Consider the following 10,108-nt stretch of genomic DNA (forward strand, 5'->3'; position numbering starts at 1 on the left):
TATTTCTTGGATCACCATTCATGGGATTTATATACAGTAAATTGTGCTCCAAACTTAATAATACATACTTTATTTACAAGAAGACTTGCCATTAACAGCACATGTGGTGACAAACTCATACATATAATTTGGCAGTGAAGGCTGATTGACATGGATGGATTCATGCAATGTTTTGGAATGAACACCATCAAGATAGCATAACCCTTCTTAGTGGTCTCACTGCCTTCCGTCATCTTTTTTTTTTTTTTTTAAGATTTATTTATTTATCTGGGGCACAGGCTGGAGATGCAGGGGGTGAGAGAACTCACCAGAGACAGAGTAGGGAACAGAACAGGCAGACTGACTGAAATACACTGCTGAGGGGAGCAGCGAGCGAGACAGGAGAGGTCTGCTGCACCATGTGGGTTGCTCCCTGGAGGGCCGGGGATCAAACTCACGCTGCAGAGGCTTCAGATTGCTTCACAGTGTGGTGCTTAACCCCTTGTGCCACCAGGGAGGCCCCTTCCATCATCTTTTTGATGACACAGTGAAAATCTGAGTGGAACACCATTGTGTATTTGTTAGTAATTAACAGGGAAATTAGATTGGTTTGGGTGTGTGAGGAACATTTACAAAGGAGAGAGGACTACAGAGAAAACCAGATTTGTTTTCGCACATGAGAAATGGAGAGAGCGGAAGTGGTAGGGGTTCCAGTGATGAAACTGAGCAGCCCTAGAAACATTAGTAGGATTTCATCACATGTGCTTGGGTAACTTTCTGTTGTCACTGGGAAACCTGTGGGACTTTCTTCTTCAAGATGAACCAACTCATACACTTGCCACTTTCACTAGTTCCCTGGTAGCTGTGGCCATGTGCAATTTGCAGTGACAATGACTACTTCGTGGTGCTCAAGATTATGTTAATTTAGTGGAAGGTCTCAGTGCACACAGATTAAGTGCTGACATGGTCTCACATTTGTCAGTTGGCTCAGTTCAGTTTCACGCTTAGATCATAATTTCTATGCTTTCTATTTTGTTGTTTGAATTGACCAAGTCTTTCTGTAAGTTGAGACTTTGGTAAAGTCCCTTCCTTACCATTTTACCATGACTTGTACCCACATTTAAAAGCTATGTATCAGTTCTTATTCCTTTGTTTACTGGAGTTGCCAGATTTCTTTTCATCTCGGTCACCAGTTTCATGTAGAAACTGCTCCTTTACCAAAATGGTCTTTCAAATATGTTAAATAAATAAATGCAGAATGAATTGCCATTGGGTTGTTGGGAAAGTCATGACTATGTTGCATAGTAAACATAGAAATAATACCTCATGACTTTTCCAATAACCCAGTATATAGCCTGTGTAGAGAATGATATAGAGGGGCCTCCCTGGAAATGCAAAAGGTTAAGTCTCAGCATTATGAAGTTATCAGCAGCCACTGCAGCACCCCAGACAGGGAGCTAACCCATATGTTGCAGCAGACCTCTCCTGTCTCACCTGCTGCTCCCCTCAGCAGTGTATTTCAGTAGATCTGCCTGTTCTGCTCCCCACTCTGTCTCTGGTGAATCCTCTCACTCCCCACACCTCTGGCCTGCACCCTAGCTCTTGTGTGCATAAATAAATCTTTTATGAAAAAGAATAGAGTTATTTATGGAAAACTCCATGATATGTAGTTAAAACTCCATAACAGGGCCTCCCTGGCGACGCAAGGGGTTAAGCACCACACTATGAAGCAATCTGCAGCCTCTGCAGCACAAGTTGAATCCCCGGACAAGCAGAGAGAAACCCACATGGTGCAGCAGACCTCTCCTGTCTCACCCTCTGCTCTCCTCAGCAGTGTACTTTGGTCAGTCTGCCTGTTCTGTTCCCCACTCTGTCTCTGGTAGATCCTCTCACCCTCCGTATCTCTGGCCTGTACCCCAGCTCTTGCATGCATAAATAAATGAATCTTTAAAAAAAAACTTCCATAACATTAGATTTTTTTTAAAGTCACCAAACAACATTTGAAATGTGTGTGTGTGTGTGTGTGTGTGTGTGTGTGTGTTTATAATCGCATAGATATAGATTTAGAAGGATAAATTCTAAACTCTTAACTCCAGGGGTTGGAATATATACATGACAGGAGTGAAATAATTTCATTTTTCTCTTCGATTCTGTTAATTTGCACATATTACTATTGTAATTGAAAACAACACATTTAAAAGTCAAAAATCTTGCTATCCTTTGATCCACTGGAACCCTAATTTGGTAGTATTCCTGAAGAAAATTCCTCAATTAGACCTTCTTCTGTTTTTGACTGAACAGGATTAATGGGGCATCAATTTTGTGCCAGGTACAAGAATGAGAGCTAGAAAGCTAGAGATGAGAGACACCTGTGCCCTTTAAAGACGTCAAAGTTTAGAGGGGAAGAGAGAGCAGGAAACAAGATGATAAAGTACAGTATGATAAAAACCTCAAAGCTATACCTGGGATGCTTAGAAAGTAAAAGGATGAACATAAGCAATTTGATGGAGGAAAGAAGTGGGTAGGAAAGGCCTCCAGAAGGGAGTCATGTATTTCCTACTGTTTTATTGTTTACATTTCAAATATATAGAAAAGTTGTGATCTCTGCAGATCTACCACCTACATTCAACAATTGTTAACATTTTACTATATTCTGGGTGCATTGGTGAAAGAAATTCTATGGGGACTACACCTTAGGCAGGGGGGAAGCAAATATATTTAAAAATTAACAATGAAGTAAAAAAAAAGTTTTACCATACTCAATCAGCAAAATATATAATTAATAAAAACAGATAAATGCTAAATCGCTTGAAACTTTGTATCTAAATATTTATGCACCTAAGTTCGAAGGCAATCTCTTAAATAACCCAATGATAAGGATCAAGCATTAAAATGAACATTAGTACCTTTTAATGACCTAACAGCTAATTCATATAAAAATCCCCCCAACTTCTCCAAAAACATCTTTCAAGGGTTGTTTTCCTCCCAATTCAGTGGTAAAAGGGACATTGATATTCCACATCATACAGTGGCAAAACAATATATAAGTTCTCACCCGTGGTTATCTGTGATAAATGCTTACAGAAGGCAAGTCTTTGGGTAACCAAATACTTGCTTCCTTAAAACATTTTAGTAGGTTTGTTGCTTGCCTCTGAGTAAGCTCAAGAGTTTAGAGAAAGAAAACGATGAATTTAGAACTTTAAATTTGCAGCTCAAGATCTGGGAAAGGAGCCAAAAAGCTTGTATGATCGCCCGAAAAGAAGTTCTTACTGTCTGTAGCCTCAGGTTCAAGATTTCTAATAACCAAACCAAAGTTTGCACTTGCGGGGAACCAAATTACAACACAAACTGAATTCACAACCTAGCAGAATCTCCTGTTAACAATAAGACTTTAATTGGGTAGCAGTGACAGATGGACAGATTCTGGTAAAGACCTCAAACTGAATTTTGTTGACCTTCCTGCAAAGAGTAAATTGAAGTTAGTTCTCCCCTACCTGAAGAACCAGTAAAGGCCTCCCCTGGGGTGGCTGCCTTGCCTGGGCAGGCAGAGACATCCTCCTAGGAACCTAAACCGACCACCTCTCTTTTTTTTTTTTAAGATTATTTATACATACAAGAACTGTGGTACAGGCCAGGGGCGGGGTGGTGGTGGTGGTGGTGGTGAGAGGATCACCAGAGACAGAGTGGGAGCAGAACAGGCAGCATGCAGCGGGTAAGACAGGAGCAAGGTCTGTTACGCCATGTGGGTAGCTCCCTCACTGGCTGGGGATTGAACTCAAATGCTGGCTGGGGATTGAACTCAAACTCGTGCTGCAGAAGCTGTGGCTAGCTTCCCAGTGCTGTGCTTAACCCCTTGCGCCACCAGGGAGGCCCCCTACCACCTCTTCAGATCTGTCACCAGATTCAAGTAACGGCAGGTCCAGTGTAACCCATAAGGAAGTACCAGAGGAATATTGAGGGTTTATCAGCACATATATTATTCAAATTTTGTTTTGATAATTTCATCCTTATGGAAAAGTTCTAAGAATAGGACCAACCATTCTCTTTCCCTTTCATCAAGCTCCCTCACAAGCCCATTTATATTGACAGAAACCTAGGGAGTATCTCTGAGAATATACCCTAAATGTGTTGGATCAGGATAGAAAGAATGTAAATTTGAATTAGGCTGACTGTATTAATGTGGGTGCACAAAGCAGAGATTCTGCATTTAATGTGTTTGTTCAAGTTGATTGGGAATGACTCTAATCATTTCTTATTATTTTTTAAAGATTTATTTATTTATGCATACAAGAGCTGGGGTACAGGCCAGAGATGCGGGGTGGGGGGTGAGAAGATTCACCAGAGACAGAGCAGGGAACAGTATAGGCAGACTGACCAAAGTACACTGCTAAGGGGAGCAGCGGGCGAGTCAGGAGAGGTCTGCTGCGCCACTAATCATTTCTTATTAAACCCAAAGAGGGTTTGTGCTGAATGAAGCTGAGATGCTGGAGCTTCCAATACAACGAGGAAGGTATCCAGAATGCTAGAGGAGATACAGTATGTAAAGGCAGCTTAGATACAAAGAACACTCTCTTCTCCAAGGTTTTTGAGAAATACATTAGTGAGAAAAATACACACATCTTTGAAGAGCTCTGTAGTAACTGTTCTCTGAAATCAAGTCTTGATAAAAATGCATGCCCTGCACTAATGTCATGCAGTGATAAGGAGATCAGGGTGTCAAGAGCTGATTGGGGGCTTTTAGTAACTAGGACAAAGTTAATATAGTTACTATGATGAGAGCAGAACTGAAGCAGGCATAAGAGCAGTTAGGACTGCAGAGCTTTGGCATTGGCTAATAGATCCTAGTGTCCCTAGAGCAGAAAGGGGTAGGCAGCCGACTGAAGTCTTACTGGGTTTTGTGTCAATAGAGTAGGAGCGCTTCAACCAACTCTTGGACTGGAGCCAATTCACAAGCCCCAATGCCCTTAAATGAAGGGAAGACTCGGACCATTTGGGATAGGACACTTTTGGCCAAAAGGTCATACTCTAAGTCTTCTTTCTACCTTTCCCCCAAAAGTACCTGCTATCATTACCATGGTGACTGTGCACTGGAAGGGGAAATAACCAGATCTCTAGGGGATTACTAAACCTTGGCTCTAAACGAATGCTAATCCCTAAAGATTTAACAAGCTACCGTGGTCTACTGTCAAAGTAAGTGTTTGTGGAAGTCAGATGACATATGGACATTTGGCTTAACTCCATCTCACAGCAAGTGGTTCCTAGAACCCACACCATTATTAATCCCCTAGTTTCAGAATGCATAGGTAGATATACGTTGCAGCTTAGATATACGCAGTAGGCATCTGACTAGATACACTCAGCAATTAGACTCCCCACATTGGTTCTTTGACCCAGAGAATATAAGCTATCATGATAGACAAAGACGAGTGGAAGTCACCAGAACTGTGTCCATACACTAAAATAATAAACCAAAACCTGTATCACATTTCTGGAAGGATTGAGAGATTGATACCACCACCAAGGTCACCACCACATGGCTGGTGATTCCTACCATATTCCTGCTCAAGTCACCTATTTGTCAGAAGACTGATGGACTTTGGAGAATAACAATGGATTGTTACCCAAAACGTGGTGACTCCAACTGCAACTGCTGTTCCAGGTATGATTTCTTTGTTAAAGCAAATCAACATAGCCCATGGCGCTTGGTTGGCTATTGAGCTGGCTAGTGCTTTTTTCCTTTAGAAAAGACTGCCACTACTTGGCAGGGGAGCAATACACCTTCACTGCTGTACCACGGGGCTCTGTCAACTCCCCAGTCTCTGTCACAATCTAGTCTGCAAGGACCTTTAATCTCCTTTGCTTTCACATGAATGCAAGTTGGTGCTGCTTGTGGCAGGACACCTCACTCCTTAATCCATGCGGCTCTCCAGGGAGACACTTGTACATCCTCAAACCATTGTTGTTGCCTTTCTCCAAGCAAGATAAGAAAGAACACAGTGGCTCAGAGTCACACACGATTACTTCAACATACTGATCAATATCCTTTTGGTCACCCAGGTAAGCACTGTTGAATGTCAGGGGAGGGAGCTACCCAAGGCCACGAAGCAATAATTACTGGGCAAAGATGCTTGGGGACCATCTTGAAGGCTGGCTACCCATAGTTGTGAAAACCATGAATGTTCTTTATTCTGTCTGTTCAACTTTTTGAAGTTTGAAGTTGTTTCAAAGCAGGAATTCATTTTTTTAAAGTGCTGAGTACACGCGCATACTTTTATTACTAATCTTACCCATTCAGTAGATCAAGTCTTAGGCAGAAGTTAAGGGCCCTCACTTCAGCTCCTGCAGGTGATTCAGACTCAGTATATTTCCTTGAGCATTTCCTTTTCTTAACATCTTTGGATATTTTCACTTCCCTATCAGTAAAAAAGAGAACAAATTCCTGTTTCTTCCTTCCTCTCCCAAAGAGGTCTATCGTTGTGCTTTTAGTTTTTTAAAAAACTGAATATTTATCTGAGAGATCCATCCCATGAGTTCCTCACGTTACAAATGTGGAAATTGGTCTCTAGAGAAGAGGGTCACCTGGATCACACTGCTAGTTAGTGGCGGGCTCAGGCCTGGCCTCTTAAGTCGGCAGTATCTGCCCTGCTATACTGCCTCTGCCTTACAAGAATAGCACTAGAGACATTCAGAAAAGAGTTTTCACATTATTTATGGCAACTCATAGAGTAAGGCTCTGTATTGCTCTAACATTGTGGTTCTTGAACTGTGTGGTCGCAGAATTCCTTTATACTCTTAAAAATTATTGAGGACCCTCAAGAACTCTTGTTTATGTTAATTACATCTATTAATAATTGTAGTAAAGGAAATTAAAGGTCATAAAAAATACTAAACGTCTTATTTATCCATTGCTTTTAAAGTAACAAACCCATTGCATGTTAGCACAATCTGTTTGTGAAAAATAAGTATATATTCATGGGCCTCCCTGGTGGGACAGGGGTTAAAGTCTCAGCACTATGAAGCTATCACCAGCTACTGCAGCATGAATTCCATCCCCAACCCAGGAGCTAACCCACATGGTGCAGCAGACCTCTCCTGTGTTGTCTGCAGCTCCCCTCAGCAGTAAATCTCAGTAGATCCACCTGTTCTACTCCCCACTCTGTCTCTGGTGAATCCTCTCACCCCCCACACCTCTAGCCTACACTCCAGTTCTTGTATGCATAAATAATAATAAATCTTTTTTAAAAATAATTATACATTCAAGAAGGAAAAAATATAGTGAGAAAAGAGTGGCTTTGTTTTACATCTTTATAAATCTCTTTAATGTCCAACTCATAGAAGACAGCTGGGTTCTCACAGCTGCTTCTGCATAGTCTATTGCAATATCATATGTCATGTATCCCTGTGGAAAATCCCACGGTTCACTTGTGATAGAATGAGAGCAAAAAGGATGGCTTAGCATTATTATGACAATAGTTTTAACCTCATAGACCCTCTGTAAGGGTCCAGGATTTTCAGACCTCACTTTGAGAAATCCCTGTTGTAGCAGTAGGCCATAAACCTGTATTTTGTCCTATTTTGCATTTTTATTAACTACTAATGAATTTTTGTAGTTAATTTTCATTTCCTACATAGTATTTAATACTAATCGTTTTTGCAGATGATATAAAGCTAGAAGGGGGATTATTATTACAAAAGGTGGCAGGATAAAAAATATATATTATTTTAGCTAATCAGAATCAAACTAAATTAAATATGAAGTGTCCTCCATTTACATTTTGTTGTATTTTTAATCACTATAGGCTAGTTAAGAACTGTCCTGGCAGCAGTTTGTATGAAAAAGATATGGTGGCTTAGGTCAATCACAAGCTAAATATGAACCAACAGCTTATAACATAATGTTAAGAAACATTGCTAGAGCTTGATGCATCAATCAAGCATCATTGAGCAGGAGTGGACAGGCAGCATTACTTACTTGGAGTAAAGTTGGGGAGAGGACATAGTTGTTAAACTTTCTTTGCTCCAGTTCCCCACCTGAAAGTGCAGGGGAGTGGCAAGGAGCCACCTGCTAACAACATGGTTTGAAAAGTTTAAATAAAAGAAAGCTAAATCCACAAACAAAAGTTCCCTCCAAAGACACAGAGATCCTTGCGGGCAGGATCCGCAGTTCACCAAAGTGTACAGCCACAGTCCCTACCACTGGGGGCTGCCCTCAGCTTTCCCCTGGCTCTCAGGCATTGCTCACCCAGCAGTGCTCTCTGGCCAAAGGCCTCTGTCCAGTGGGCCACTTGCTTCTGTAAGGCGCTGGCAATCTCAGTATCACACCAAAGCCCTCCTCAACGACAGTGGACTTGGCTTGGTCATTTGGGGTTCAGCTCTTCCTGGCCTGACCCAGAAGGAGAAAGGAACTTAGCTCCTTCCTGCCTGTTGCATCTTCCTGCCCTTGTTGTGAAATGGTTCTACCCTTTCCCTACTGAGTTAAGAAGCAGTTTCCTCCAAAGGTCAGTAGGAATTGGCTGTTTGACTTGTGCCAAGAATCACCTTCTAGTTGAACATGATAATATTATTACAAAGACCATTGCAAAGATCATCCATATGAAGTGCTTATCTGGTATCTGCTACATTGTTTGAGGGAGTGCTGCCATGCAGGACTGAATTCAGCTGACTGGAAGTCAGGAGGGGTCATGAACTTAGGTCCTTTGTCCAAGTGGACTTAGGGAGCAAGTGGGCTGCTGGAAAGAGGGTAGAACAGAGCAGCCATTTGGGGGGCACCCTTATAAAAGGAAGGGCGCTTGGCTTCTATTTGTGGGAGCTGCTGTGAGTGGCAACTAGCCCAACAGGCAAGCAGTGGCCCTTTGCCTCCAGAGTGGGTGTGGGCCTTCTCCCCCAACAGCAGCTGCAATAGCTACAGCCTGCCAATCCCTGTGGCCGCAAGACTTGGAAAGACTTTGTCCCAGGCCCTGACATGGGCCCTAGGCTCCAGCTTCAGGCACAGCATGCCTCATGAGCATCACCTCACCATTCCTTAGCAACTGGAAGTTCTCTCTGTCCCCTATTGTTCTCTCCTGTTAAAATATTTTTCTGCTTTGCTACACCAAAACTCTCTTTGTTTATAGTTGCGGCAGCGAGAACACAGACCCAGACAGGGTTAGAAAAGGGTTCTTTGCCCAGTAAAAACATAATTGTTCATTAAATATGATAGTTTAATTGCATTTCTAAATTTCCAAATATAGTCAATTGGGTTAAGACTTCAACACATGAATTTTGAAGGGACACAATTCAGTCTACAACCATGATATGCCTGGAAAGGGGTAGAACCAGATTCACACTTCAGCTTCCTCCAGAACCTGAATTCTTTTTTTTTTAAATATTTATTTTATTTATACATGCAAGAACTGGGGTGTAGGTCAGAGGTGTGGGGGGCGCTGTGAGAGGATTCACCAGAGACAGAGTGGGGAGCAGAACAGGCATCTACTAAAATACACTGCTGCCGGAAGTAGTGCGTAACACAGGAGAGGTCGGCTGTGCCATATGGGTCAGCTCCCTGGCTGGGATCTAACACTGCAGTGGCTGGTGATAGCTGATAGCACTGAGATTTTAACCCCTGTGCCGCCAGCAAGGCCCCAAGAACCTGAATTCTTATTTAACACCATTCCTGTCTGATAAAGCAAATCCCATCTCATTTTTTTTTTTTTTAAGATTTATTTGTTTGTTTATACAAGCACTGGGTACAGTCAGAAGCGCGGGAGGGTGAGAGAATTCACCAGAGCGGGGAACAGAACAGGCAGAGTGACGAAATACACTGCTGAGGGGAGCAGCAGGCACAGCAGGAGAGGTCTGTTGCACCATGTGGACCCTCGCTGGAGGCCGGGGATCGAACCGGCGCTGCAGAGGCTGCGGGCAGCTTCGCAGCCCAGTGCTCAGCTGCTGCGCCACCAGGGGAGGCCCATTTTTATTTTATTTTTTTTTTAAAAACAAACCTCCATTTGTTCTTTCAGATGAACTTCACAAATCATTTGGACATGTTCTGCATTGGTAAGAATTGATATTTTCACATCACCGTATCACCTCACCCAGGAACAAGCAATGCTCGATCTCTTGGGCCCCCTATTTAGGTGTCACCCACATTTTC

Source organism: Talpa occidentalis, unplaced genomic scaffold, assembly GCF_014898055.3.
Source record: "Talpa occidentalis isolate TD23 unplaced genomic scaffold, MPIMG_talOcc4v2.1 talOcc4.12, whole genome shotgun sequence".
Lineage (NCBI taxonomy): Eukaryota > Metazoa > Chordata > Mammalia > Eulipotyphla > Talpidae > Talpa > Talpa occidentalis.